The sequence below is a fragment of the Antechinus flavipes genome, chromosome 2 (assembly GCF_016432865.1).
Source record: "Antechinus flavipes isolate AdamAnt ecotype Samford, QLD, Australia chromosome 2, AdamAnt_v2, whole genome shotgun sequence".
Taxonomy (NCBI): Eukaryota; Metazoa; Chordata; class Mammalia; order Dasyuromorphia; family Dasyuridae; genus Antechinus; species Antechinus flavipes.
This window is the reverse complement of record NC_067399.1, coordinates 26977366-27002917: the sequence shown is the minus strand read 5'-3', so window position 1 is coordinate 27002917 and position 25552 is coordinate 26977366.

Below are 25552 nucleotides of genomic sequence, written 5' to 3'. Positions count from 1 at the left end.
GAAAATCGTGGATGTTTATTCTTAGTAGAGGTGAAGAAGGATCGAAGGTGAAGGGGAATCGGAGATGAAGGGGAATCAGAAGTGAAGGGGGATCAGAGGTGAAGGGGGGTCATGATAGCAATGTGAACAGCTGTGTCAAGAAGCCAGCCAGCAGGCTCTCTTTCCACTTCCCTCTCCACCCCGCTGCCTCCACCCACCAAAATCGTCATTTCCTATACAAAACATCAGGACTTGCACAAAGAGCGGGCGGGGCCATTCTTTCTCCAAGCTTACATATTAATAGAGTATGGTCCAATTACTATTTAGCCTCATGTGCTTGGGACCTCAGTGCATCAACTTGCGCCTGGGCCCATTACAACTTTAGACAAATTAATTGTGTATCTCACAGCAGATCATCATCCTCCTGACTTCATAGGTCACAACTTTCTTTCCGGGCCACCATTCCCTTTTGTGTTTACTGTAATGGGAATGCCTCGAGAACAGGGATTATATTATGTTTGTATTTGTATTTCTAGGACAGAGTACAGTGTTTGGAACACATAAGTGTCTAATGGGTGCTTTTCATTCATTCATATATACCTTCAGTCACAAATTCATTTAATGGGAAAAGACAACAAATATTGATTAGCAATATAGAATGGTAGAAAAAAATATTTGGAATCAGAGGTTTTGTGGTTGCTATTCAGTGTTGTCAGTCCCATCTGACTCTTTGCCATGTCATTTGGGGTTTTCTTGGAAATATACAGGAGAAGTTTGCTACGTCCTTCTTTAGATCATTTTATAGATAAGGAAACTGAAGCAAACAGGATTAATTGACTTGCCTGGATTCACATAGCTAATAAGTGTCTGAGGCCAAATTTGAACTCGGGAAGATGAGCCTTTCTGACTTCAGACCTGGTACTTTATCTACTGTGCTGGAAGCAGAAAATCTGAGCTCAAATCCTGCCTCTAAAATTTATTATTTAATCTATGTGACTCAGTTTACTCTTTTGTGCCCCTCACAACTCTAAACATATAAAACATTATTTCTCAAAATATGAATCCAAATGAGGGAGAGGGGATACTGGACAATTAGGACTAAGGTATAGAAACATATATGTTAGTAACTCAACTGCAAAAACTGCCAACTCTCTGCTTCATGAACAGGTGTTCAATGGTTCTCCAATCTGATCAATTTATGGTGGGGGGAAAAAAAAAAACAAACTTGTGATTGGCTGGTGGAATTGGATATGCATTTAAAAGGTAACAGCCAACAAAAGTGAAACTCTTTCTTACATGGTTGCATTAGAATGAGTGAGATATAAATTGCTACAACTCACCAGGTGGGGAGAAAGGAATTAGAATATGGATAAGGAAAAGGGTGGGGGTGGGAGGGAGAAAGAGAGAGAGAGAGAGAGAGAGAGAGAGAGAGAGAGAGAGAGGGTGGGGGGAAAAGACTGGGGGGAGGGAAGTAACAGTGATAACAATGAGCTCTTTTTGCCAACTATTTGTCTTTTTACTGGGGGCAACATGTACTTATCAATAAACCCAGTACCTTTGTTTCTTTGCCTATAGGTGTTTGTCCCTTCCAACTCTTAAATGAAGAAGTTTTGGAGATAAAATGGATTAGGCTACAAACATATGAGATAATGAAAAGTCCAGCCAGGCACTAGAATCCAAGCCAGTGATTGTTGCCAGCATAATTTCAATGACTACCAACCTGGTCTTTCCCAATAACAAATCAGCTCCTGCAACAAAGACGCTATTTTTTGGAGCAGTTTCATCTGATGGCTATGTCACATTGGGCACTTGAGAGTAAACGTAGTGGGCATAAATCCTTGGTAGAAAAGGTCTGTGGTCACTATTTCAATGAATAAATTGGCATGTCCCAATGGCAGGAAGGATTAAATTTCTTTTCTTGTTATACATTCTCAGTAAATGTTCTTTCATAAAAAATTAATTGATGTTAATTGGTTACATGATATTGGGGAACAACTCACTAAATCAAATAATGATTTGGAGCAATACTAAATGCAGTCGGTAATTGAGATGGGGCAGGACACACTAGAGCAATAGACTCTTCTGATGACTTTAGAGAAGAATTTTACTCATCCTTAGGTACACACTTAGAATCTTTAGGGAGAGATATTACTTGTAGTATTGCTCTAAAAAACCAAATTCAGTGTGAATAGAAATTAAGAGAGAGTCAAAGCTTATATGGCCAAGAAATGCAAATTAAATAACCTGCAATATATAGGTTTAGGGAATATTAAGAAAAGAACATTAAGAATTGGGAACATCAGAGAATATTTCTTCAATAATTTATCGTCATCATCAATCAATCATTATGTAACAAAAAATAAAAGAATGTGTGACTCAGAACACATGTAAATAACAAAACATTATTATTATTATCACTACTACGACTACAATGACTACTACTACTACTACTACTGCTACTACTACTACTACTACTATTACTACTACTATTAAGCCAGTCCCATTTATCCTAATAGCTGGCCTAGCTGAACTTATCCATCTCCTTTCTTAGCATGCTTTTCCCTCTCTGCCTCCTGGGAGAATTCCATTTTGGTCAATGTGATTGATTGGTCTGCCAATCAGAATGACAGGAGCCCCTTGAAATATGAACACTTTTCTAACTAGTGCCCGGGGAGAGACTGCTAATCTACTCAGATCAGGAGCAACTCTGATATTAACTAAGAGTCTCTTGGGGATTCAGCCTGGCACCATGTGTATAAATATTCTGGTAGGCAGAACGAGAGTATCCAGGACACTGAACCAAACAGAGGGAAGAGTTTGGTGGTCTTCTTCTTGGCTTGTTGGCTTTTTGGACTCTTTCTTGACTCATATTTTTTCACCGCAGTAGTGATCATGGTAACAGTAACTGGCATTTATATTTATATAGCATATTAAATTTCACAAAGCTTTTTAAATGCTACTAATGGTAATAAGAACTTAGATCTAAGATTTGGAAATTTCCAGATGAGAAAGCAGATAACATCTTTGTAACTTAAAGACAAATGAATTGCCGAGAACCTTGAAAAAATAAATGATTTGTTCAAGGTCACTTAGCCAGAATGCATGGAAGGTGAGATTTGAATGCAGATATCCCTGGCTTTTCCACTAGGTCAGGTTCTAAATATCATTTCTAAAATATTTGCAAAACACTATCTCAAAAAGTGGCTAGGGGCTAAGCCTCACAACAAATCCATGTGAAAGGCTCTATAAGTATTACTATTGCCACTTTATAGAAAAGGAAACTGAGGTTTAGAGAGTTTAAATGGCTTGCCTAGGGTCACAGCCAATTAGTGGCAAAGGAAAGATTGGAAACTAAGTCTTCCTGACAATGAATACTAACACATAATACTCTATCTCAAGCTGCTTTCCTTCACCCCGTGGAAATAAAAATAATTTCTCCTCTATAAAATGTCTAATATCTAATCACCTTTTTCCCTACCTCTCATGGTATAAACTATCAGCTATGAAAATGCTTTAAGATATCAAAATTATATCCATGCCATTTCTGAAAATGGGACACTTGAAAAGTACAGAATGTTTTGTCTGGTCCCTAAGAGAATAACAAGACTAAGGATTTAAAACTCCATAGCAATGAATCTCGGAAGGCTGCACAATAATTTAGAAAACCAGAAATCATCAGTATTTGCATTTTATTTTTTTTGGTTATTTATCTTCTCAAACATTTTCTAACTATATTTAATCCTAAGAAGTTTTACTGGGCTTTTGACCTATAGAAGATAACCTTGATCTAGTCCTTTTATTTTCATTCTGCAAAAAATGAAAGGCCCAACAATGACCAAATATTGACCAAGATCACATGGGCTACTCAGTGAGATAGATGGGAACAAGAGCTCTAATCCAACACATCCTAGTCCAGTGCTCTTTCCTTTAAGCTACAGATAGCTGGCACAGTGGAGAGAGTGTCAGATTGGAAATAGGGAAAACCTGAGTATAAATACAATATAGGATATTTATGGGCCATGTGGCATTGGTAAGTCCCTTAATCTTAGTCTATCTCAGTTTCCACATTTGTAAATGAGGATAATAATAACATCTACCACCACCACCCCCAGCATTGCTGAGAGGATAAAATGGAAAAAAATGTAGACTGTTGTGTATATTTGAAAGCACTCTATAAATTATAATTGTTTATTATTATTGTTATTACCATCATACCCTATTTTTTTGACTTTATCTTTTCTAAAAATGTGGCATATATTCAACCAAGAATAGGTCTGGAAGCCACTGAAAATTTGGAAAGCTGGCTGATTTCTAATCTTCTCCCCTTGAACAATGAGTCTGGCAGCCCAAGGAGGTCATAACTTGTTGTTGTCTCTGGGATATTTAATTCTGTATGTGTGTATGTATGTGTATGATGACATGGAAAATGACATGTGGTATTAAAAAGGTAAATGTGTTATCAGAACTAAGAAACAAGGTAGGAGTTACTATATATATATATATATATGTCTTTAGCATTATTAGGCCCATTGTTAGGCTCTAGTACCTTGAGCAAGCATATCTAGGTCTCAGTTAACTGAACTAAATGATACTTCTAAGATCATTTCCTGGTCTAAATTCCACCAACCAAAATGATTTGCCAAAGTGTCAAAAATGTTATCAGTCCAAATTTGTTCTTCTTGCATTTAGTATCATGTCTCCAGAAATCTTCTCTTTAATTATGGATCCTTATGAAATAGCAATAAGACATTCAGCCTAAAATCCTTGAATTGCTTTCTGTTTGTTCCGATTTAGTTTATTTTAATGACTGAATCTACTTTCATAGGATCTTGTTGTTATCTAATCACTTTGAATATAATACAAATGCTCCTACTCCACCTTGCTAAAAACCTTAAGGTGACTAAGAGGTGTCTGTGCTCTCTGTAGATGGCTCCAGCTTTCCATAATGGTGTTATTGAGTCAATTATAAGAGTTGGTTTTTTGTAGCCTAGTTATAAATTTAACCATCAACCCATTAGCTTTTACACAGAAGTATTTACTTTAAGAGGTACAATCATAAATTTGTAAACATACTACTTCAACTATTGTGATTAAAACAAAATCAAGCACGATCAATTTATTAGCAAGCCTAATGGTGGCCAATAAATGAGACAAAAGGGTCCTTAGGAGTCAGGGACCTTCTGACAGGCAAAGCAGCTGTTTTATATAGTTGTTTACATAAGGTGCCAGTGATGTAAAATAAACTAAGGATGGGATTGGCCATATGGAGATGTTGACTCAAAGGGGGAGTTTCCAAAACCCAGGACAACAGGGAAAAACAATGGCTGTCTTAAATCTCCTAGAAAATCTAGTGGTGGACAAACATTCTATGACCACTTTGACTCATCTCTTTCCCCCTCCTGCCTTTCAAAAACTTATACATTTTGAGTCTCTTTAGTCAGGTAGGCAGTCAATTCCAAATTTGATCCAGAAGTATTGGTATACTAATTAGATAAATTCTCAAAGAATAATCAAATAATATAAAATAAAGTGGGATGTCAATTTAAAATTTCATACAACTCAAAATAGATAGAATCCTTCTTCCCCCTTGCATTATTCAGTACCTTGGAAAGGGAAAGGAATTAGATTCTTAGCTAAACACAGTTCCCATAAATCATAGTCCCAGTTCCAAGTCTAAACCCCACCTTGGGCTTAAATCCCAGGCACTCTTTCTTCTCTGTTTCTAGGAATTCTGGCTAACTATACCAATTTATTTCCTGGCTAACTATACCAACTATACCAATCATTTCTCCAAAGCTGCATGGCTTTAATTCCCAGGTACCATGGGGATCACCTCCAACACTTGAAGTGGAGGAAGAAAAATAGATAGAACAGAAACAAAGACCTCTGGGGCCCATTTCTAAGAGCCAGTAAAAGAGAACAGGAAAAATCAAGTTCTTTCCCACTCATCAGTTCAATTCATGTCAAATTATCTTATTGTGAGTGGACTAGGATCTTCAACCTCTAGATGAAATACATAAAAATGGTCAGAAATTATAGCAAAGGGCCATCTAGATTCACCAGATTTAAAGACTTGAATAGCTAATCAAGGAGCCTATTTCTCCACATAATAGGAGACTAGTTTCCATGTTAGGCAAATTTGGTTTGTTAAGAACGAGCCTGGGTCATATTCATGTTTCTATTTATTTGCTTCATGTCTGTCCTGTAAATGACACATACTTTCTTGTCTCCCTCATTCAGAGGCAAGTTTCTTGCACATAAGGATTGTTTCAGTCTTTATACACCTAGTACTTAACATTGTATTTGACAAAGAGTAATCCTTTTTAATTAATAGACTAATTGAAATTAATGTGCGCAGCAAGTAGGTGTCTTCTTTTTATTATGTATGGGGATTTCTTTGTATTACAATAGGGAATATTTTAGAAACAGCAGTTGAATCCTTTGACTGAATTAGTGTAATGGAGTCTTTGCAGTTAACCAGATCATATAAGATGGAGGCACCTGCTTAGGAGGGAATACAGTCAGGTTTCTGGAAGAAAACACTTATAACTATCTTCCTACATAAGTTGGAGCAAACTCTTCCATTGGTCATGCAACTGAAATAGGCTTAAACTACCATATTGAAAGAATCCCTCTTCTTTCTAGCTGTGTTTGAGGGACAAAGATCTTATTCACCTAGAGTATGGGTACCATGCCTGTGATAAAGTACCCAGACCTGAGAGTTTGTACCACAGTGATCTTGGAAATAGGATTAAAAGCCCAGAAGCAGACCCACATCTTATAAATACCTCCATCTTAAGTAATGTGTGCATGCTCAGAAATCTATATCTACATATATAATATATGTCTATATTACATATAAGCACAAATGAATTCACATACATAGATATATACACATACATATATACATATGTGTTTATGTATATGTGTGTATGTATAATGTATGTATTTATATCAGGAGGGCTGGGTATATGGTCTTCTCCCTCAATGTCTGTCCTGAATCTTTTTGCATCTTGACATGGAAATGCTTTTATCAATTGACTTGGAACTAAAAAAAAAAAAAAAACATGACCATCTATTTTGCCACCATATCCTAAGTACCACGGGACCATTTCCTATGACTTGATATAACTTGCTTGGAAAACCTCATCTCCCTCCTTCCCTCCTGCTGGCCTTCCCTCCCTCCTTCTCTCTCTCTCTCTCTCTCTCTCTCTCTCTCTCTCTCGCTCTCGCTCTTTCTCTCTCTCTCCCCCTTTCCTTCTCTTTCTCTCTTTTTGTTTCTGTCTCTGTCTCTGTCTTTCTCTGTCTCTCTGTCTCTTTCTGTCTCTGTCTCTGTCTATCTTCTCTTTTGCTATTTCAGCATGAACTCTTCAAATACCAGAATTGTCTGGAGGTTTTTGTTTCTTTATTTATTTTCTATTTGTATCTCAAGCACTTAGCATAGAACTAGGGCCATAAATGCTTTTACACTCAATTTTTCATTGATATCACAGCAGGACTGAGACATCTGGAGCATTAGTCCTAGCAGCAGTTGAGCAAAGCTGATGGGACCAGTTGGGGCTGTCACAAGCAAATGGAGATGCATCCTGCTAGCAATGATAGGAATTAGATGAAGTTGAGTGGACAACTATATGTGTGCATTTCTTCCTTATCCTCCTTCCTTCCATCCATTTCAGCTCAGCCATTATGAACCTTTATATATCTGATTCCTTTTTCACCTGCTAATCTTTTCATTTAGCATGTTGTAACTAGCCTCCATGGTTCTGAACTGCTGGAATCCCCTAGTCCAAGTCCAAGTACCTGAGATTTGGGGGCAAAATGAAGCTTCATCAGAAGTATTTATTACTGAAAGGGGCAATAACAAACAATTATGTTGGGCCTCTTTTCACTTTTATTACCTTAAGAAAAAGAAGAAAAAGAATGGACAGGACGGCTACTTATAGTGGGTGGGTAAAAAAATTAATTCATGCTTTCTCTGTTGAAGATTTTTTTTTCCTGTGAAAATAGAATAAGAATATTTAATTAAAGTTGAAAACTAACATAAAGAGGGAGATAATGAGATAGCACCAGGTTTTTCATAATTATTTCAAGTCACTAGTCCTAAATGAACTACATCTCTGGAGGTATAGGAAGGGGGTGGTGGCTTAGACATTGTTAGTCATATCTGAAAAACCTTAGAGAATGGATGAATTCTCACAGATGTGAAAAACAAATGACTTTTTATTTTAAAAAGGAAAGGAGAGAAGGATACAAACTGTAAACCTGTAAGTATATTTTGAATTACTGGCAAAATTTGAAGACATTTAATTTAAAAATTGTTTTCTGAAAATCTGCAGAAAATATTAATTATATATGGTCCCAGTGGCTTCATCACAGGCAGGTCATACCAGATTCACCTCACTTCCTATTTGACAGTAATTAAAATAATCGGTGAAATTTACAAAGAAGTACTCAGTGTATGGAAAAGCTTCATAAGAATGAGAAACATCCAAAATGGAACCAATTCCACATAAATCAAAATCTTCAAGCAGAAGATGGGTGATTACTTTTACTATAAAGACAGAATAAGTTGGGGTGAGGTAATACCTAATGTTCCTTAGATTCATGTGATTGTTTAATTTCTTTGTCCTTCTTCCAGTAAAATATATAACACATAATGTAGCTATTCAATAAAAGGTTTGGGAATGAATTAAAGTACTTATTGTGTTAGAGAAAGGAAGACTATACTAGGCACTGAAGGGAGAGCAAAAATGAGAAATCTCTAAAAATGAACTTCTCTTTCAATTTGCTCACAATAAAAAGGGAGGGAAAGACAGGTAGAACAGATATATAGATTAGGGCTTTTCAAAAGGGGCAATAGGTATAGATCCCTATTCCATACCCCCATGATTCATGGGAAATGTTGAAACAGAGGATAGATGATCATATGTCAGAGATGCTAAAATAGGGGAATAATTCCAAGTATCACTTCAGAATCTGTAAATGTTGAGAATGCTTCTAATTCTAAAATGATATGATTCTGTAATTCAGGATTTGTATGTTGCCCCACCCTTCACACCTAACAATACTGTCACTGAGAAATCACTTTACTCATCCACTGCCATACATATTTATTACATAAGCCACTCTGTTGCTTTACCGACCCCCTGTTAAGCTTCACTTTCCCAGCTACCCTCGGGCCAACCTATGTATAAGGAAAGGCTCTCATTGGAAGGAATGCCAAGCAAGGGCCCCCTATCCAAAAATAACACCCCCCACACATACTGCCTGTCACTCCACCATTGTAGCTTTATTTCTTTAGACCATGAAGATTTTTCAAGATTCTCCTATTAAAATGCAAGCACCCTGGGAGAGATGTTAAGGTTTATCAGTTAATGCCTTAGTTGACAGCAAATTATACCTGACAGACAGCTGAGAGCAAAACTGAAAAAAAAATGGAATATAGGATAGGCATCTTGGAATGGGGAATGGAGAATTCCCCCACTGATAGGATAAATGGGAGGGTGCCAAGAAGATCACACTTTCTTCTCATATGATTCCTATATGCTGATTCATTGTTTGAGCCTGAGGATTCCTGCAGTTATATTTCCTCTCTTTCCTACCCCTACACCCTCCTTTCCTGGAGTCCAAAAACTATCATTTATCTTGCTCCAAGCACTGGTCAGTTGTGCCAAGCACTGCCCATGTGGGAATTTAAATAGGGTTGGCAGTGGTATAGGATGCAGAGCCAAACGAATACATCTTTCATTATTTCAAAGTATTTGGAGTTTTGCTCTTTATCAATTTCCAGACTCATTTGGACATACTATTGATTTGGGAGGATGCTGAGATGGTTGTGTCAAAGAGGCCATGACCCAAATGGGCAGATTGTTTGCTCCTGTTCCTTTGCATTTTTATAAGATGGCTGCTGAGTGCCAAAATCTCTGAGACCGGGTATATTTCACAAAGTGAACTGTCATATAGACATTATTCTGGTTGGATTGCAAGACAATTCCTCTCCCCAGCAAGTCAGAGATGACTCGCTAGCCCTGGAGAAATAGAACATCATTTGAATAACATCTTATTTCTTGGTTCCTCCAGGAAAATGAGTAGCTTACGCCTGTCTCATATATATATTTTAGAAAAGGTTGAAAAGACCAAGAGATTGCCATTATGACAGGCTATTCAAGAGCAAAGTTTATAACAATTCCCATGATACCTATGTTAATTGCCCAGCCACCTGATGGTATGACTGGGAAAGAGCCCATTTTGCTGGCAAGTCTCACTGCCTCTGAAAAGAAACAAAGAAATACTATTACATTTGAATTTATTCCCCTTGCTCACCACTCCATTTTTCAAAGGGGACATTACCACCATTATGGGGTAGAAGATAGACAACATGGAAAAAGCTGTGTTTAAACTCTATTTCAGAAACTTACTTAGCTATAAGACTCTGGCCAAGTCATAAAAAGTTTGTTTTTAATCTGTAAAATGAGAAGGTTGGATACAAGGACTTTTATGGTATAGGTCAAGTTCTAAAACTTGGGACTATTAACCTTTGTGATCTACAATTTTTCTGAATTCAATCCCAGATCCTTTAATGTTAAGTTTTACTCTGTTACTTATTACATATAAAACTCTGGGCAAATCACAGCTTCTTTGGGACTGTCAGCTCAATTGCAAGTGAGGATGTGGATAAGACTGTCATAAAAGACCTATTAGCTTCATTCCACGATCTACATAATGAAATACAGAATATCAGCTTTAGAAGACCTTTCTAAAGTCATTTAATCTAATGCATTTTTGAACAAGAATTCTTCTACTAATACCTAACTAGTGGCCATCCAGATATTGCCTAAAGACTTAAAGGGGAATAAATGGATTAAATCCTAAAGCTAATCATTCTTATGCTGAATTATCCATCTTTCTTTCATCAATACCATCTTTTGGTGATTCCCAATAACTTTTAAAATATTACTGTGCCAATAGGATTAAGTAGGCTAAGGGCATGCCCATGCCACTGGCATGGGAAGAAAATAAAGAATACATAGAAGATTAGAAACCATGAAATCATTTCTGGGCTTGCTAAGAAAGCAAGAAAACAGGAGAGCAACAGGAAAGAAATTATGTTTTATTATATAGACTTGAACAAGGATATGGACATTTTCTGAATTCTTTAATCATCTCAAAACTGCTAAGATTTTGTGTGGAACTTTGAGAGCAAATTCTCTGAAAGAATATGCCCATCCTCACTGACAACACTTTCAGAGAACTGTAGGCAGTTTTGAAGTTAGGGATATGAAAGGAATACCTATAGTGATTTTATGAATGATGTACTAGATTGTGAGATTTTTGTCTCAAACAGGATTGCAAGATCATAAATTTAGAATTGGTAGAGGGAGACTCAGAAGAAATTTCGGTCAATCTTTTTTATTAATCCATTCATTCATTGATGTATTTATTTATGTACATATTTGTTTATGTGATTATTCATTTTCATTCATTCATTTATTCACTTTTTTTATCTAGCCATTTATTTATGTGCGCATTTACTTATGTTTGTTTGTTACCCATCTATTTGTCCATCGATTTTTTTATTACAGATGGAGAGACTGAGACCTAAAATTTTTCCCAAGATGACATGATTTGTTAGTAAAAGATCCTCTATGCCCACCCAGGTCCTCTAGTTCAGGATCCAATGTTTCTTCCATAGCACCACGCTTTCTTTTGATTTTATCTATCTAGATGAATGCTGATGTCTCCAAACAAGGAGTCTCCAAAATAAAGATGAATCGATCGTCTCAGACTCTGTGCATTATATTTTTGTGGTTAGGGATGTGCTAGCCAATAAAAATATTCTTCCATTACAGACTGAATCATTTTCACTTTGGAAATTTATCCCATTCCCTCATTTTGGAAGACTGAACAAAATGCAGCAGAATGTGCCCTGCAAGAGAAGAGGGATTTCCCCTCATTCCATCATTCAACCAAGTACTAGCTTCTCTTTCTAACCCTTGTGTCAAAAATCTCTCATACCTGGACTACAGAAAACATTATTGTATCCTTAAGAGTATAAAAACTAGAGGTTAAAATCGTAACAAACATTCTATAAGATCCCTTTATCAGCAGAGTTAAGGAGAGAAATTGAGGCAGCTGGTGGTGCAGTGGATAGAATCTTGATGTCCTCAGTTCACATGTTAAATACTTACTATGTAACTCTGGAAAAATAACTTCTGCCTTCTTCAATTTCCTTATAATATGGGGATAATAAGAATACCTACCTTTCAAGATAGGTGTGATGAAAATCTAGTGATATAACATTTATAAAGTGCTCAACACAGTTCCTGGCACATAGTAGGCACTTTATAAATGTTTATTTTTTTCATCTTTTCTCTATGACAATTTCTAAAAATAAACCATGGAGAAGACAAAGAAAAGGATGGTAAGGAGAAATATCTTTCTTCTGTGACAACTTTCCTAACTATTATTTTATGTAGAACTGTCATAAAGAATAGATTCAGGGTGAGGGAATCTAGTAAGAGATTCTAGAGTAGTGACTGAAGAACTGCTGGACACAATGTTTTACTCTCGTGGCTTAAATTTGCTTGTCATGGAAGTCTCTACATAATTCCATTTGGGGTTTTCTTGGTAGAGATATACTGGAGTGGTCTGCTGTTTCTTTCTCCAGTGCACTTTACAGATGAGGAAACTAAATCAAGGTTAAGTGAATTGCTCAGGATCACAGTTAATGTCTGAAGCCACATTTGAAATCAGGAACTCTTCCTGACTTGAAGCCTGGCAGTCTATCCACTGCATCAGCTAACTGCCCTCTCATGGCTTGAGAGATGTTAGAAGATACAGAGAAAGAAAATGTCATATAATCCTGCCTTCTTTCCTGTTGTCATTGGTTAATATTTATCTTCTAAGGAGGATGAAAAGAATTCTTCTGAAGATTATTGCAGAACTGAATGGCATGGTATTGTCTTCACAAAAGTGAGTTCATCTGTCGTTACAATGAGAGTTCAGGTGAATCTGTGATGTTTCCCACAGTAAAATATACATAATTATATGTCTCTTTTATTGTTGTTATAGTTTTTAACAATTTGAATACAAGATAATTTTAAGATTTACTTAATCCTAGGAGATTAGAAGATTTAATATAGAGAGTAATTACCATTCAGAAAGAATATTTCTTCATTTCCTCTATCAATCATGGAGGAGCTGAATTTAATGGATTTGTTGAGAGGCACACTGAAATTATAATAAATATAAATATGCATAAGTATTACCTTAGAGATGAAAGATTAAATGTGGGAATATGAGAAATAATAGACTGAATGCTAACTTTTCAGCAGGGAAGCGCTGGAGCTGGCTCATAACAACTCAGTAGAGCTGATTGTTAAATTTTCAGTGGAGGCATTTATGCCTCAGAAATTAGAAAATGCATCCATTGTCTAGTTTTAAGAAAGTTATAGAGAATATATAAATAAGGAAGATTAAAAGTATGTTGAATACATTTTTCCTGGTTATTAAATGTTTACTATCATACCACTGTCTACAAGTAAAGTTGATCCATGTAAACTGGTTATGTATTGGCGGAGAGGGGGATCCCCCAAACTTCTCTATAGATGCTTGGGGCAGAAACTTATGGAAATTGCATGTGTTTTCGGACACATAGCTCAAGAGGAGAATTCTGAAACAAACTGATTTTACAAAGACCTGGAAAGATTTACATAAACTGATGCTGAGCAAAACAAACAGAACCAGGAGTACATGGTACATAATAACAACAAGAATGTACGATCGACTATGAAAAATTTGTTTCTTCTCAGTAGTTCCGTGATCCAAAGGATTCCCAATTGACTTTGGACATAAAATGCCATCTACAATCCAGAAAATGAATTAAGGAGACTGAATAATAATTTACACATACTACGTCCACTTTTTTCTGTTTGTTTTTATCTCTCCCATGATTTTCCCTTTTGCTCTGATTTTTCTCCTCCAACACAATTCATAAAATAATGTGTATTAAAAATAAATAAAGGCACTGCAACAAAAAAGAGGAGAATTCTGGAAGCCAATTTTAGAAATATAATGATGCAATTTCTCAGCTTCGTAAATGACATCCATGGAGAATGCAAACACATTTCCTAAAATATGGTAGATTCAGAACACCGGTCTTCTGGGAAAATGTCCAGATACCTGAATTTCATCCTCCCAGATATAAGTGAGGGAAAACAAAACAAAACTAAACTAAACTAAAAAAATTCTTGAACAAATATTATCCAAGAATCCAGTCTTCTTATGAGAGTAAGAGGAAGTTTCTGGATAAAGTTCTGATGGTCCCTAATGATGAAAGATCCTCAGGGAAATCTAAGTTATAACATAAGGCAAATACACCACCACCACGAACAGTGATACCAACACCATAACTGGATGTTTTGCTCTTAATGGTGTCTAAAAATCTTAAGTTCATTTTTATTTTGAAACAACTCCAAAAAACTTAGAAGCCCATATTTATCTCTAGGGAAAATAGTTGGGTTCATCCAACTTACAAAATTGTACCCACAATTTATTTTCACTTCTAAGCAGAGGTAGTTAAATACTTGTATAGATTTTTGGAGCAAAGAAAGTCTCATGGCAATGAAAGGAGTTCCTCATATAGGAACCCCAAATGTACTTTCTTTCCAAGAAACATCCAAACTACAGGATCTATGATCTGGATTCATAAAGTGTGAGTATGAAGACTTAATGGCCTTTGGGAAAGTGGGATTCATGAGGTTTGTAGAAATGCATTGATATTTATCTTTAAGCTATCCTGGGTCCTTTCTACAATTTCTGTAAGGTAGAGTAAAGTATTGTAAATGACATCCTTTTGTTGTCCTCAGAGTTTTATTGGATATGGTAACCCTTTTAAACACGTCTGAGAACCTAGACACAAATTAGTTTTGAGCTATATTTTAAGATTTCCCAGAGGCACCTCTGCACATGAGCCAAAGGGCTATTCAATTGAGATCAGAGCTCCGGCCACATAAAGGCAGAATGTGGGGTTTGTTGTCATTGTTGAGTCATTCCTGTCATGTCTGACCCTCCGTGATCTCATTTGGGGTTTTCTTGACAATAATACTGGAGTGATTTACCATTTCCTGATTCAGCTTGTTTTTCAGATGAGGAAACTAGGAAAACAGAGTGAAGTTATTTGCCCAGAGCCATTCAGGAGGAATCTAAGATTGAATTTGAATTCAGGTCCTAGTGTAACCAGGACTCTATTCACTTCACCCCCTAGCTACTCCAGAACTTCAAGTACAATTAGAAGATTAATCTAGTCATGGTTTAAGGATGGATGGAAAAGGATATACCAGAGGTAAGATATTACAATAGTATTCTTTGAAACAATGTGATAAGAGCTTAGAGTATGACAGTAGCCATGGGAAGAGAGAAACGCAGAATAGGAGAAACATTTTGAAAATGTAACCTATAGAGACTCTCATAAAATGAGGTCAGCTAACTTACAGCTCAAGTTAGACTTGATCTTGGGGAGGAATAAATTAATTTCAAGGAAAACTTCTTCCCTTTGCTCATCATGGCAATGCTCTAATACTTCAATTAAATCCAACAATTCAATTAAATTAACCACCTACCATGTAGAAGACATTGTGCTAGGTCTGTGGCATAAAGAGAGATATATAAAAAAAGTCCATGCTCTCATTGAGTTCATAGACTAATACAGTATGTGCACAAATAAGCAAATACAATGTACTTTGAGGGAGGATATACTACATGGGTGATATGGGGGAAAAAAAGAAATTGATTATAAACTCCCTCCAGTCCTCTAGTCCCTTTTTTGACACTCTGGATGAATGATGCCTTGGCTATATGAGTCAGTCACTGGAAGTGCTGTGGAATCCATCTGCCTAGCCTATTAAACACACAGATGAAATGTTAAAACTATGGCAAGTGAACCCGTGTTTAAAATTGAAATCATTAAAGGGGGTGGGTAACGCTTTATCTTTAACAGGGATAGAAAAAGATACACATGAAAATGCACTATTAATTCTGAGTTGAATTACTATCTAGTACTTATAATAAATGTGTAAGTACAAGATGTGAAGTCGGTGTCACTGTGTAACAGCCTAATTTAATTTATAACAGAAAGGCCATAGTGACAATATAATTATATACCACTTATGCCCAAGAGCATGTATTTGAAATTATATCCAATTAAAAATGTACATAGAAGTGAAATTTAAGTTACTGTAATGCCACATCATAGGACAAAGGTCCTATTTTTAATGACTTTATAATATAAAATGATGCATGATTCCCCCTGACAGACAATCATATACAATTAAAAATGAAGCCTCTTTATTGTTATGATTTAAATAGGATATATCTATCTGGAGAACTCATCTAGAAAGAACTGAGCCCCCAAACAGGACAACATTGTCACACCATGCCTTTCCTCCCTCTCCGGCAACAATTCATTGGCTTAGGTCCGTCATGATATTGAAATTTTTGTTGGGACCAATCAGGAAGTCCTTTTCTGTCTTTCCTCTAGAAATTTCCTCACCCATGTTCCCCTGTGGGTAGTTTTTAGATAGTATTATAAGTACTATTCAACTAACAGGTCAGCCCTTGGAAGGATCAGAGAGGGTAAGTAGGAAGACAGAGAAAGAAAGTCTAGCTCCCGATGTTGTGTTGTCAGAAAATTAGAGAACCATATTAAAGACGCTTATTGGAGGTCATATGCATAAAGAATAATGAAGATAAACATCATTTTTTTTTAGGGCAAAATATTATAAATTATCTATCTATCCATGTATGTATATAGGATATTACAATATCTCTCTCTGTCTCTCTCTTTGCATATATATATATATGTATATATATATATGCACATATACATTAAACAAAAATATATATATGTATATACACACATATATTTGCATATATGCATATGAACTACACATATATGCATATGTATTACAATGTGTGTATATATAGATACACATAAAGTTCATTGTTAATATGTGTATGTGATATATATAGAAAGAAATCAGGAAACAGATTAAAAACCTGGTCTAGGAACCTGATGAAATCTAATTTTTTCACCAAACAAATATTCAAACACTTGAAGACCTCTATCGTGTTCCTTGAGTCTTTTCCTCTCCAGGTTAAACATTCTCAATTTCTTCATCTGCTCTTACATTATATGCACAAAAAGATTCTTTATCATCCTGGGTTCTCTTCTCTTGATTTACTCTAGCTTAATGTGTCCTTAATAAATAGCCATGTCCAGAAGTGAATGCAATATTTTAGATGTATGATGACTAGGGTAGTGTTACTGGAGATTTAGATAGATAAATAGATGGGTAGATATTTTGAGAGATCATTGGGTAGATGGATCTTGATGGATGGATAAATGGAAGGGTAGGTAAGGAGATGGATAGACAGATGATAGATGAATAAATAAATAGCTATGAAAACTATAAAATGTTCAGATATCATTTCAAAATTGTGTGATCTTTAAAACTGGTCTTCTCAGCAATATGAACATGTTTATATGAGGAAAGATTGACATTAGCAACATTTTCCTTCAGGAATATTAAATATGGGAATATATATATGTGTGTATGTAATAGGTATATAAGTGTATTTCACATACACATGTGTATATATGCACATATGTACCCACATGTGTAGACATGATATATACATACTTCGTGCACACACATACATAACATGTGTGTGTGTGTGTGTGTGTAAGAATTATGTGTATGTCTGATTTGATGCATACAGGGTATTCCAAAAATCAGTGCAGTTTTAGCTAATGGAGAGGGTTTTTTTTTTTGGGGGGGGTGGATATTGTATATATAAAAGTGTGAATAAAATTACTAAGCTGTTATGAATAATCCTTAAGGGATCTTATAGAATGAGAGTTTGGATGAAGAAAGGGCAAACAGTACCTCAAAAAAGAAAATGAATGAAGGACAAGAGAGAGGGAAAAAAAGAAAGGAAGGAAGGAAGGAAGGAAGGAAGGAAGGAAGGAAGGAAGGAAGAAAGAAAGAAAGAAAGAAAGAAAAAAAGAAAGAAAGAAAGAAAGAAAAAGAAAGAAAGAAAGAAAGAAGAAAGAAAGAAAGAAAGAAGAAAGAAGAAAGAAAGAAAGAAAGAAGGAAGGAAGGAAGGAAGGAGGGAGGGTGGAAAAAAGGTAGGAAGGAAGGAAGGAAGAAAAAGAAAGAAAGAAAAAAAGAAAGGAAACAAGAAAAAAAGAATAGAAAGGAAGGAAGGGAGGGAAAGAGGGAGGAAGGTAGGAATGGAGGGGAAAAGAGAAGCAACAAAGACCCAGGGAAGAGTAGCATCTGTGAGCTCTATGTTCATGAGACTGACTTTGATTTCTGGCAATAGCCTAGGAGTATTATTAAAAGATCTATGAGTAGTTAGATTGGAAAGTGGTATTCATAAAGAGACAGTGTGGGTTCATTATAAACAGGTCATTCCAGCAGGGACACTAATTCACAGCTGGTCTAACTACGAATTGGTCCAACAGTTCTGGAAAACAACTCGGAGTTATGCAAGGAAATGTACTCAATTGTTCATCACCTCTGACCCAGTTAAGCAAAACCAACTAATAAAGTGATTCTGACTAATAGGACAGACCACTTTCTACATTTCTAATTCACTGATTGTTAACAGAAAGAAAGGAGGTGTTCTTTAACTTTAATAGCTTGGCTCTAATAGTGCCCATTGTATTTGACCACAGTTGTGTTGCTTCTTAATGGGGTTTTTATTTACATCATTATAACCTTGTTCTGTATTGTCCTTTTGACTTTGGAGAGATTTGTACTTCTTAACTAGGTGATAGCACAGGGGAACATTTTCAGAATTAATTGAAAGGTCAGATACAATGAGTAATAAAATAGTTTAATGTCAGCTGGACCACTGTGTCAGTCAGTGTAACTGACAGGTGACTGCAATTGGGAGCATGGGTACAATTCTTACTATGCACACATTAATTGTGTGATTCTGTGCAACTCAACCCCTCTGGGCCTCAGTTTCCTCACTGATAAAATGAGGTGCTTGGATCTGATCAATTCTAAGATCCCTTTAAGCTCTGAAACTTGGAAAATCACTTCTAACAATCTGGATTTACAACTATTCTGTAAGGTACAGTCTGAAATTTTTCTGTGGCACTGAAAGGTGAAGAGATCTGTAGATAGACAATATCGGTAGGATGTGAACTCATGCCAACCTGATCCTGAGACTGACTCTCTTCCCAATACATACATATATATACACATGCACATTCACACCTCCCTCCCCCATAGATACACACAGAAAACCCACATAAATGCAGTCTCTTGTTCTCATTCATATAGCACAACTGTGTGAACCAAACCCCTATATCCCTTCTTTCCCCCTTACTCCCACCTTCCAACCAACAATTGTGGAGAGGACATGTCTGCTCACACTGCTTGCTGGGTGAACAAAGAGTTCATCGAGGTTTTGCAGTAAGATATAAAATCACTGGCCCTTACCCTCTGCCCTGATATTGTGTGACGGGGCCTTATGGAGCCTCCTGTGCTATCCTAATCTTCATCTGAACTATCCACACACATAATATTCCTGGTTTTTCCACGCACAAGTCAGGTATATATGTTGTTGTCCCAATTAGATTGTAAGTTTCTCTACATTAGAGATTGTCTCATTTTTTTTTCTTTGTATCATTAACACAACATCACCTAGTGAGTGCTCAAGTAATGCTTGTTGTAGTCATTCATATATACATGTATTATACATGCATATATATATACATGCATAGACATATATATATAATATAGATATGTGTATGTGTGAGTGTGTATGTGTGTATAAGAAAGAAATGAAGAAAGACAACATGATTTTGTGAATGTCAGAAAGTCAAGGAGACTTTCTTAGTACTGTCTCAGACAAATTGCAGACATAGAGTCCTTTTAAAGTCATAACCTCTCTGGGTCTCAGTTTCCTCCTCTGTAAAAAAATAATATTTAGTAAAATGGTTTCTCAAAGCCCTTCAAACTCCCTATGTGGTATCCTAGGAGATACAGATGTCCTCCCAATCTGTCATGAAATTTCTGCACAGAGAGCCACCTAACAATGATGAAATCCTATGTCCAGATACCACATGGGTTTGTATCTGCCTCTGCATATAAAAATCCCCCTGCATCATTGGACAGTGCCTCAATACAAGGTCTCAGTTCTGCTGTGCCATCATCCACCGAGGTCATGAAGCTAGGAAGAAAGAAATTAAGGCTGGAATTTTTCAATTCCTTTTTTTTTTTCTCCCCTCATAAATACAGTCTATAGGTAAAACAACCTCGAATGATGGGACCTAGTTCTGTCTGGAGTATGACACTTACCTCTCCAGGATCCCATCAGTCTTATCCTATTTAAGGATTTTACATCCCTCACAAAAGTCAATGGGTCATCTTCCCATGGCTTCTAAAAGGAAATTGTTCAGGAATATGGAGATCTAAGGCAGAGTACAAAGCTCCAGTTGAAATGGAAGCCATTTAAACATGACTTTGAACAATGTTCCTAATTTTAAAAAAAATATCTTTCTAGGTCCTCTATTTCAGGATGAGGACAAGTTTGAGGTGACTAGATTTTTCTCTCATTCCTTATTGGTTTAGATAAACCAAAATTTAGGATATAGATTTTATTGATTTCAACCTCCTTCCCAATTCAAAAGATGCTATCCCACCTCCCTCTGCACCCCAAAATCTCTGAGCCAGGGTTGGCAAACATGTAGTAACAATGGAGTGTCTGATTTTCAAATGTTTTATGTTCAGTTCAGGGTGTCACATTTTAGGAATTTAATTGAACAAGTATCTTTCAAGTTACTTGTGACAGGCATTGTGCTAAGTCTAGGGAGATGATGAAAAAAAAAATAGAAAAGCGTTTCTGTCCTCAAGGAGCTGATGTTCTAATTAATAAAATAATATGATAATAGGTATCAAGCTCACGGCATAAGAGAAACATCTGTAGGAACTGGGAAATTTTAGTCTGGAAAAGAGACTTAAGAAAGACATGGGAGGGGAATTAAAATATTTGAAGGGTTTTCCATAATAGAGGGATTAGATTTGTTCTGTTTCTGCTCAGACTAATTGCCAAGCAAATGCCACATATAAGGCAGGCAGGCCAACCTACCTGAAGTATCAAGTCAACCTAGAGGAGAGACGAGTTAATATGTGCCAGCCAAGTTATAACCGTATCACCATCTCAATTACCATCTCCTTGTGACCTTGATGGAGGTGACCCAAGGCCCTGGACCCAAGATCCTAGGATTAGTAATGCTTCCAGCCCAGAGTCTTCAGGAATCATCCTGGGAAGCAAGTCGTGTGAAGATGACACCTGGAAACTGCTCCTTCAAGTGATAATTGACTAGAAACCTTGCAATAAGATATCGGACTCTCACTGTCTGTTCTGAGACTATGCTGTCTCACCCACGGTCAGGGTTACTGAAAATCAGAAAAGAAATTTCTTACTCCTAAAGTCGGCGACGCTATAAAATGGTTCAATATGAGAAATTAATGTCACCTTGTCAGTGGAAAAGACATTTTAAAAAATACAAGACAATCTTCTTTGTTGCTACATCCTAAGGACCATGGGTCCTTGCCATCAGCCTTGTAGCTGAAAATTTCAATATGTGTTGTCTCCCCCATTAGAATATGAGGTTCTTTAGAGTTGAGGCAGTCTACTTTTTACTTTTTGTATCCCCAATGCTAAAAATAGAGCTTTGCATATAGAAAATACTTAATCTTTCCTTCATTGGCCTCCGACATACGCTGGCTGTCTGACCTTCGGCAAGTCTCTCACTAGTTTGGGGTTAGATCAAGTTTCAGAGAAGATACAGCTTGAAATGGCTGCAGGTATTTCCTTACCAGGAAGTTCCTTCTGCAGTCAAGTCGGAGGTTCCTTCCCTATCTCTATTTTGAGCTAAGGAATCTTAAAGATCCTTGAGTTCAACCTCATTATTTAAAGATGAGGAGGGTGAAGGCCAGATCTTCCCTATGATTTACTTAGAGTCACTTAACTATTAAAAGATGGTGTCGTGGTTGCTATTGTTGCTTTATTTCAATTATGGGTTGAGTTGCATGTTGTCTACTTGTCAATCAATTCTTCTTTAGGCCAATGGGGAAATCATCTATTTTCTGTTCTAGGAAGGAGGCCTTTATTTAAAAACAACAACATAACATACTATCACATCTCTGCTCTCACCCTTTAATCTTATTTAAGAAAAAATGTTTATTTACTATTTATGTAACATGACTGTAGCCCATGCACCATCCTAGGCACTTTCCTTGAAACAGAATTTTGTTTTTAAGATTCTTTATAAAACCAAATAGAACTGAGATAGGGCAGGAAACTGCAGGTGTGTTTTAACCAACAGAGTACAGAGAGACTATTACCTCCTTTGATGTGTTCTTACCCACTGATTGAAGCAAAGTACTTCACTTGGTATTAATGACTATAGAATCTCAGAGTTCAAATCTTGTGGGCTCTGTTCTTATGGCTTATGTGGAAGAAGAAAGGAAACTGGCAAAGAAGAAAGGGGAATAAGAAAAAAAGGAAGTGTGCATAATAATAATTCTCATTTCCATAATACTTTGATGTAAACAAAGTTCTGTATTCTGAACAAGCCTGTGAATAAGCTAGTAGATAATACTCCCATTTTATAGATGAAAAAAAAAAATTGAGGCACAGAAAGACCAAAGGACCTGACAATTGCTATAAATAATAAAAACAGAGCTATTGTTGAACTGAGATTTTCTGAATTTAGATCTATATAAGACTCAGAAGAAAGCAGATTTTTGTAGAAGAATCAAGAATCAATGACTCAATGAATGATGGAAAATCTATTATATGTCATTTTGATCAATAGGCATAAAAAAACCACAAAACCACATATTTTCTGCCTTTAAAAAGCTTTCAGTCTTTCAAAAGAAACAATTATTTATGTATGTATACATTGATAATTTTATATGTTGCATATTTGCACGCATATATCCACATACATGTATATGTATTTGTATATGTAGTTATATATGTTTGTATATACACACATACGTGTGTGTGTGTGTCCATGCTGATGAAATAACACAGAGTTATATAAAATAAGTATAAAGCAATTTTCAGGGAAAGGTATCAGTAGCTGAAGGGATCAGGAATGACTTTAAGTTGGAGACAGTGTCTCTGATGAGTTCTGAACTAATCTAAGAAGTGGAAGTAGAGGTGAGCAGAAATTCCCTCCAGGTAGAAGGTTGGTCTGCAGAGAGGAAAGAGATGGGATATTATATAAAAGGAACAACAAAAACACCAGTTTAACTGAATCATACACAGGAGGAGGGAAAGTGAGAAATACATAGTAAGACTGAAAAGATAAATTGGATCCATATTGTGAAGAACTTTAAAAGCCATACTTGGATGTGATTGTAGGTATTTGGTAACGAGTCAGTGAATATGCAAAAGTTGGAGACTGAATCCTATGAAGAAGTCCCAAGGGATGGATCAAGGATACAAGGGAAGAAGGGTCACTCTTATAAAAGGAAATTCAATCAAATATAATGGAAATAGTTCTTAAAACAGTATCTAGGAACCTTGCTCCAGTCTTTTCTCAGACACATAATTTTTGTTGATGTTAGTCAAGTCATTTAACTTCTTTGGAGCTCACAATTTTAATTTGCATAAAGGGGAATAATAATTGATACTGACTCACTTTGTGGTTGCAAAAAAAAAAATGCTTTGTAAACTTTCAAATACTAAAAATGTATATTATTGTCATTAAAGGTATTAGTCCAAAAGTTGTAGGGAAAAAAAGTACCAAATATGAATTTCAGGTGTTCTTTATTCAGCATCCCTAACAGAGACTACCTACTGTTGAGGTAGTCACAGCCTCCTTCCACAAATAGAATATAAAATGAAATAAAAATAAATAAATAAATCTCCCTGACCATTATTCATTTAGTCCGGAATTACTCAGAAGCCAAATTCAAGGGCTTAAAGTGAAAATTCAATTTAGTTTGCATTTACTAAGACCTTTATTACATGTAAGGCCCTGAGAATACAAACTAAAAGTGAAAATAAAAATCAATCTCAGAATTGAAAAAAAAGCATTTGTTCTCTACCCCACTGGAAATTTGGGTCCCTCTTTTCTTATTAATGGATTTTATATGCCTGCTTAGGGACAGGTATCCAAGTCACATCTTTATCTTCTCATCATATGTCTTAACAGGTCCTTTCCCAATTCTAGTACCCCTTGGATGAAGTTTAAGAACCAACAAGATGTGAGTGATGTAGAGTTATATAGACACCAAATGGTGGTGGGCACCAAAAGTTGGACTTTGGTCATGTGAAGAATTCAAAATGGCTATTTTGTTTGGCAAAATCTAGATTTATCCAGGGGAGAGATTACAAATGAAAACAAAAGTTACTACTTCATTAGAAATGAAGGGATGCATTAGACATCAGAATGGTAAATATGAAAGAACTATAAAAGCTTAAAAAGGGTTTTCATCCTGTTTGGTTCTCCATTATATTGTATCTAGGCTATACTGTGCCATATTTAACATGTATAGGACTGCTTGCCATCTGGGGAAAGAGGTGGAGGGAAGAAGGGAGGGGAAAAATCAGAACAGAAGTGAGTGCAAGGGATAATGTTGTCAAAAATTACCCTGGCATGGGTTCTGTCAATAAAAATGTTATTAAAAATAAATAAATAAATAAATAAAACTGCCTAAACTCAAAAAAAAAAAAAAGGTCTTCATCCCAAAACACCCCAAAAGAGTTAGCCATTTTTAAGTAGGAAAAGTGGGGTTGAGAAGCATAATGGTTTTAGGAAGGATACTGAAAAGGGGACCCCAAAACTCTGAAAATCCTTAAAGGAGAAAATCTCTTTCAACTCAGCTTCAGCAAGGAACCTGCCCCAAGGACAAACAGCTTCATCTTTGTTATCTGGGTGGGGTCAGCTCAGTCCTGAAATCCATTGAATTCAATTGAAATTCTAGCCCTAGATGAAACTCAGGGAGGAGCCAACCTGGGACTCCACTTCAGCTTGTAACCAAAACTCCCTCTTATAAAAGAACCAAACTAAAACTTTCTCTTTGCAGAGGTCCCAAACATGCCAAGCTATACTATGTTTGGCACATCAAGGGTCTCTGCCCACTGGAATACTCTTTCCAGTGCCATCTTCTTTTTACCCTCACCTATTTCCTTAACCAGACTTTAACCTTATTTCCAATCCCCATAATAAACCTATTTTATCAGTCTAGGTTTTCGGGTCTTTAAATTCCTTTACAGAGAACCTCTGAGCTACCAGAAGGGAATCATCAAATCTCCCTACATTTGCGCCTGAATCCTGAGGGGTTGCTCCATTTGACTCCCTGAACCCCAAACTTGCCCATAGACCTTATTTAACTCCCTGACTACCAGAAACCCTAATTTCACTTGGGCTCCCCTAATCTAAACCTCATCAATACCATATGGCTTGGGGGGAGGGGAAGGGGAACGTGAAAGACACCACAAGGCAGAGTGCCATGATGGGCCAACCCAAAGGAAA